Source organism: Mauremys mutica, chromosome 7 (genome assembly GCF_020497125.1).
Source record: "Mauremys mutica isolate MM-2020 ecotype Southern chromosome 7, ASM2049712v1, whole genome shotgun sequence".
In the NCBI taxonomy this organism is placed as follows: domain Eukaryota; kingdom Metazoa; phylum Chordata; order Testudines; family Geoemydidae; genus Mauremys; species Mauremys mutica.
The window spans coordinates 90,508,278-90,515,219 of record NC_059078.1 but is presented as its reverse complement, the minus strand read 5'-3'; the positions used below and the strand labels follow the sequence as shown (position 1 = coordinate 90,515,219).

General features: G+C 39.4%; 1 long non-coding RNA gene across 1 annotated transcript; it reads right to left on the bottom strand.

Annotated features, from left to right (window-relative positions):
- Nucleotides 1-759: 759 nt before the first annotated feature.
- Nucleotides 760-6,387, bottom strand: LOC123374665. Its single transcript, XR_006581151.1, has 3 exons — nt 5,819-6,387; nt 4,033-4,148; nt 760-2,224 (listed from the first exon to the last, which is right to left on the bottom strand). It is a non-coding gene; the product is annotated as an uncharacterized LOC123374665 (long non-coding RNA).
- Nucleotides 6,388-6,942: the final 555 nt, after the last annotated feature.

Sequence of the window (6,942 nt, the reverse complement as noted above, 5' to 3'; positions counted from 1 at the left end):
AAAAACATCCAAAATAATTAATAAATTTCAATTGGTATTCTATTTTTTAACAGTGCGATTAAAACTGTGATTAATCACGATTAATTTTTTTGAGTTAATCACGTGAGTTAATGGAGATTAATCAACAGCCCTAATTACAAGATTTTTCTGCTGACCAGCTGTGTTCATAAGGGTCTTTTGGGTGGGCCTCAGAGCAACACCATAAAACATGCACAATCCCACCCATTCTGCCTTTTGCTCTGTGCAAACACCTGCCTGCTACCACTTCCGTTTCAGCTTTGTTCCTGCTGTTACTGGTAAACACTCTCTAGCAGGGTCTAGGACAGGGGTCTCAAACTCAAATCACCACGAGGGCCACATGAGGACTAGTACATTGGCCCGAGGGCCGCATCACTGAAACCTTTTCATACAATGATACAAAAGTATAGTCAAAAATGAAGAGTAATATAATATGCTATTAAAAGTCAATGTATTAACTTTTTTAAAACTGTAATGCCAAAAGTCAGTGCTAATTTTGACAGTCATTTCATTTTTGGCCACTTAGCTGGCAGCGTTTTGCATTAACCAGAGCATCAATATTAGGTTGGATATCCTGAGACAAAACCAGTCTCATTGTTGCTTGCAAATGTTCCTCAGTGAGCCTTGACCTTAACACAGATATGTTAATCTTCATGGAGGAGAAAAACTGTTCATATATATATATATGTACTTCCAAACATTACCATTACCCTTGTGGAAGCAGAGAATAACATGGGAAATCTTTCTTGTGAAAGAAACCAGTAGAATTCTGGAATTTCAACATCTGTATACTTCTGCTTCAAAATGGTATCACACTGAAGCTCCACTAACTCCATCTGCATTTCCTCTACAACATTGTCAATTTCCACAGCAAATGGTGGGGGGAAAAAGTTGAAAATGTGGTTCTTTAAACCGCACATAAAACTGTTTGTGTAAGTTAGAAATAATACCTGCATATTCTTTCAAGGATTTGGGTTCAACTTTTCCTAAGGAATTCAGAGTCGAGAAATGGACCAAATTGCCAGCAATCAGCTGTTTCCCCCACAAAGTAAGCTTTTCTTTGAATGACTTAGCACTGTCATACATCTGTGTTATCACCTGTTTTCTACCCTGAAGCTTCAAGTTCAGTGCATTCAGGTGATCAGTTACATCTGTTAGAAAAGCAAGGTTGCAGATAAAAGTGGAATCAGCAAGCTGTGGAACCTCCTTGTTTTTCATTTTCATGAAGGAATCAATCTCCTCTCTAAGTGCAAAAAAACACTTCAGAACATTTCCATGACTCATCCATCTCACCTGAGTGTGATATAGAAGTTCCCCATATTCGCTGTCCATACTGGCTAGAAAAGAAGTGAACTGTCTGTGATTCAGCCCTCGTGCACGTATAAAATCAACGGTTTTAACAACTACATCCATAACTTCCTTTATTTGTAGACTTTTACTACATAGGGCTCCTTGGGGCAAAATGAAATCTATACTGGTGAAGCAAATCCCTGGTATATTGAAGCTGTTCAGTTTGGTCTTCAATAATCCAACCACACCAACATTTTCAGAGCACATTGATGGCACACCGTCCTTCGCCAAAGATACGAGTTTGTTCCATGGCAGTGCAGCTTTTTCAATGCACTCTTCCAGTCCTTGAAATATGTCACGTCCTGTTGTGGTCCCTTCAGTGACATTAAGTCTAGCAATTCTTCAGTTATATTCAAATTACAATCCACACCCCTAAAGAACACTGCACATCTGATACATCTGTACTCTCATCAAGAGCAATTGAAAATGCTTCAAAGTCTTTTTCCATTTGAATCAATTGTTTTTGCACATTATCTGCTAAAGCCATTATCCTGCAGGCAAATGTTTTGGCAGACAAGCTTATGCCTTCAAAAACTTCCTATCAGGACATAAAATTTCGCGGGCCTTCACAAGACATTCTTTTATGAACAGGCCTTCTGTAAAAGGTTGTGATGATTTAGTTATCATTTCACTTATCATAAAACTTGCTCTTACTGAATCTTCGCTAGACTTGTTAATCTCCAAAAAGAAATTTCTTTGCTTGGCAAATGCTGCTTTAAGTTGCCGAACTTTTTCCTCTATGATTTTTCCAGTAAATGCATCCTATTTTTCATGGTGCCTCGTGTCGTAGTGCTGATGCACGTTATACTCCTTGGGAACAGCAATCGTTTGCTGATAAATAAGGCATCTTTTACCTCTGTGAAAAAATATACATTCTCCCATTTGTCTTGGAAAACTCTTTTCTTCCATGAGTGTTCTTTTTTTTTTTTTACACCGAAGTCATTTCCGAGGGGTTTTAATAAAATATAAACACTCAGTAATGTACCTCACTCAAACGACAAAACACGCACTTACTTTTAGAATTACTTCCGTTGAAGACCCCCACACTGCTCCCGGCCCCGGCCCCACTCCATCCCTTCCATGAGGCCCCACCCTTGTCCCACTTCTTCCCATCCCTTCCCTTCCACCATTCCAACCCTTTCCCCAAATCCCCGCCCCAGCCCCCCTGTTCTCCACCTCCTCCCATGAGCATGCCACGTCCCTGCTCCTCCCCACTCCCTCCTGGAAAATCCTAAGCGCCGCCAAACAGCTGTTTGGCAGCGGGAAGCGCTGGGAGGTAGGCAGAGGAGCGGGAACACAGAGTGCTCGGGGGGGAGAAGGGTGGCAGGGGGGAGGGGAGCTTGGCTGCCGGTGGGTGCAGAGCACCCACTAATTTTTCCCTGTAGGTGCTCCAGCCCCGGAGCACCCATGGAGTTGGTGTCTGTGGTGGGCCACAGGAAATGACTCCGCGGGCCTGCATGTTTGAGACTCCTGTTCTAATGGATACATCTAGTAACTTGTCTGATATTTTTATTCCTGAATGTATTTTAGGCAAAGAATGCATGGCTGTTGCTCCATCTAAATTATTCATATTGAATAGGATAATGTGTTAAATTCATTGTAATAAAAATGTAAAACAGACCTCCTTACATTTGTTATCCTTGTAAATTTAAAATAATGTTAAAAAATAACCATCCTTTTTGTCTCTTTAGTGTTCAACAGAGAGTCATTTTAACTATAACCTTGTTGCATTTTTTCTTAGAAATCTCACTCATGTACATTTGATTTATAGTATAAAACTGAACTCAACAGAAATAAAGGACATTTTTCACACTTGGAAGCAAGCACCGAAGAAGACGTTATCTTCTATCAATGAATGTTATTAAACTTATTATCTAACATTGGATTTGGAGACAGTCACACTGCTTTTAAGGATAAAAATCTTCAAACATTTCTGTTCCTTCTGTAATTTCAAGATTCATATTTAGAAGTACTGAAGCAGACTATGTAATTTAACTTGAATAACTTCAAGAACATAATGAAAGATAATCTGTACTGCATGAAGCAGAAGTACTATCTGTTCTATTCATGCTGACTTCAAACTCCCATCTAAAAAGCTGAGAGTGACAGAGATAACTGGCAACTAATATGGTGGTGAGGAGGAACCTAAAGTGATCGGGGAAAACTAGCAATGGGTGAACCAGTTAGAACAACTCAGGCTCCAATCTTGCAAACATATATTCAAGTACTAAATTTCACATAGGTAAGTGGTCCCATTAATTTCAGTGGGACTACTCATGAACATAAAGTGAAGCACCTTCTTATATGTCTGCAGGATCAGAGCCTACAAATTACATTGAATTTTCGCTCAGAACTCATACTATATCTTTTAGATGTGAAAAAAAATAAGGTTGGTTGGGGGCAATTGCCCTAATGCTTTTGCAGGACTGCACTTCCTGGTTCCACAAGAAAGAGAATACTACGTGGCCCCAGCCTGATAGGGGATTGTAACTAGATTTCTACCTTTATTTGGAGACCCAAGGAGTTCAAATAGGCTTCTGAATATTTGGCAGCTCATCTGAACCAAACCCAAAGGCCAAACCATTTGAAGTTCACCTCTCACAACTAAACACCTGTTAGCAAATTGCAACCAAAACTTCTTGAAGCGATATTACTTTGGTAGACCTTTCATTTTGATATCCATTGTTTATGTTGCTATTTAATTCATTATTAATTATGAAGTATCAACAGTATGGAAGACTCAGTCCTTAGATGATGAGGAGTTCCCTTCTCTGAGGCACCTACAACATAAAGAGATTGATATACATGAGACACAAAAGTTCCCCAAGACCCCTAGAAGTTGGTGCTACATTAGACTGGGTGAGGAGAGATTGCTTTTAAATAATTTGCATGCACAAATCAAGTAATTGTTCATCAACCCATTTGCACACATAAGTATCCAATTTGTCAATCCACATGCTCATTAGTGCACATGCAGGATGTCATAGGATATACCATACTCAATGTGCAAGCAGCTGAAACTTTGATCCAAATGGGTAAGTGTCATAACTGTTCTTTATGATAAAATTTAATTCCAAAATTCACTTTCCTCTGCATTTCTTTGAAGTGTGGTAGTGATCTAAGAATACTTCTCCTGCTATCACTTTCTGTTCTGAAATAAATATTTTAAACTTATTTTTAACGGTATCCCTGGATCACTTAATGCCTCCCTATTATATTTATCTCTATCCATGGTACCATTTACATATTTATTTTTTTTTATACAGGCTATCATTGTAGTTGCAAAGGTCAGTATTTTGTCTGGTAATAGATTCATTCATAGATTCCAAGGCCAGAATGGTCCACTGTGATCATCTAGTCTGATCTCCTGTATAACATGGGTCACAGAATTTCACCAAAATAATTCCTAGAGCATAACTTTTAGAAAAACATCCAATCTTGATTTAAAAATGGTCAGTGGGGGAGAATCCACCATGAGCTTTGGTAAACTGTTCCAATGGTTAATCACTCTCACAGTTAAGGCATACATTTTTATTTCCAGTCTGAATTTGTCTAGCTTCAACTTCCAACCATTAGATCATGTTATACCTTTCTTTGCTAGATTGAAGAGCTCATTGTTAAATATTTATTCCCCATGTAGAATTTAATCAAATCACCTCTTAACCTTCTCTTTGTTAAGCTAAATAGACTGAGCATCTTGAGTCTATCACTATCATTCTCATGGTTTTTCTCTGACCCCTCTCCACTTTATCAACAGACTTCTTGAACTGTGGGCACCAGAACTGGACACACTATTCCAGCAGCAGTCATGCTGGTGCTAAATACAGAGGTAAAATAACCTTTCTACTTCTACTCAAGATTCCCCTGTTTATGCATCACAAGATCGCATTAGCTCTTTTGACCACAGTGTCACACTGGGAGTTCATATTCAGCTGATTATTTACTTCCACTCCCAAATCTTTTTCAGAGTCACTGCTTCCCAGGAAAGAATCCCCCATCTTGTAAGTATAGCCTACATTCTTTATTACTTGATGTATACATTTAGCCATATTAAAATGCATATTGTTTGTTTCTGCCCAGTTTACCAAGCAATCCAAATTGCTCTGAATCAGTGGCCTGTTCTCTTCATTATTTACCACTTACCCAATTTTAGTGTCAACTGCAAACTTTATGAGTGATGATTTTATGTTTTCTTAGAGGTCATTTTTATCAATGTTAACTAGCGTAAGGCCAATAACCGATCACTGTGGGATCTCACTGGGAACAGACCCGCTCGATGACAATTCCCTGTTTACAGTTACATTTTGACACCTATCTGTTAGCCAGTTGTTAATCCACTTGATGTGTATCATATTAATTTAATTTTGTTCTAGTTTTTTAACCAAAATGTCCTGCGGTACAAAGTCAAATGCCTCACAGAGGTCTAAGTATATTATATCAATACTGTTACCTTTATCAGCCAAACTTGTGATCTCATTCTGGAACACTCTCTGCCATCAGTTCTATCCAGCAGCTCTTCCATCAGCTTCCTCCTTCCTTGCAGTAGGTTGGTCTGTACTCCCAGGTTCCTTGTGTCATGTGTTTGCTCTGTGGAGATGGAAGGGCCTTGAAAGGAGAGAGACGGAGCACGTCACTCTCTGAGCAAGATAAATAATTACAAGTCCTACTCTATGAAGGGGGTTGCTTTAGTTCAAGGTCAAAAGATTATACTGTTTATTAATGGTCTGTGTACTATTTTACCAAAAAGAAAACCCACCATACACTTCAGATATCCTAGGAGCAGCACTGGAAACCATAAAACATCATGGTAAGACGTTCATACAAAATTAAAATAAAATTATTTCTATATCCTCTTCATCTTCTCTGAGGGTTCAGGTGAACCCTCATAACAAGTGGGCTTGTTACTAGCAATGATTTTTCGATCTTCTCTGGAAGGACAAGCTCTGAAAAGCATTGATATTCTGGAGATCCTTCAGTGGAAGCATGAATTCCTCTTCCAGGCCAGCAGAGGACAGTCATTCATATATGCTAAAAAGGTGTTTAGGAGTCTAGTGACCAACCAGTATATCTCAGAATGGAGGGGGCTCACGATTTACAGAAGTGGCACTAATAAAAATGCCCTTTCCTGGAACCCAACAGACCGTCTGGAGTTCCTACTCTGTGAGATGTTCACTTTCATCTTCAGCCAGCAATGGGTGAAAATTTGTGATAAAAATCAAGATGATGTTAATTTAGAATGGAGATGCAGTACAGCCTCCTTACAAGCACCAAGTTGCTGCCCAGCATTGGGAGTCCTAACACAGTCAGACAGCCACCTTCCACTGCAATTTGGATTCATGTATTTTAGCCAGCACTGGACCAAATCCACACTCCGGTTTTGTTTGCACTCATAACAGTGAGGATTTTGGGGCCTCACAGGCATGCTGGGACAGTGCAGGTGTGCCCAGTTTATAAGATGTGCTGTATGTGATGAGAGGGGTATGTGAGGCTATTAATTATGGACTCCCCAACCCATATTATCACCAACCAGGGAGTAACTAGAAAAGGTTTCATGATAACGGCTTGTTTAACCTT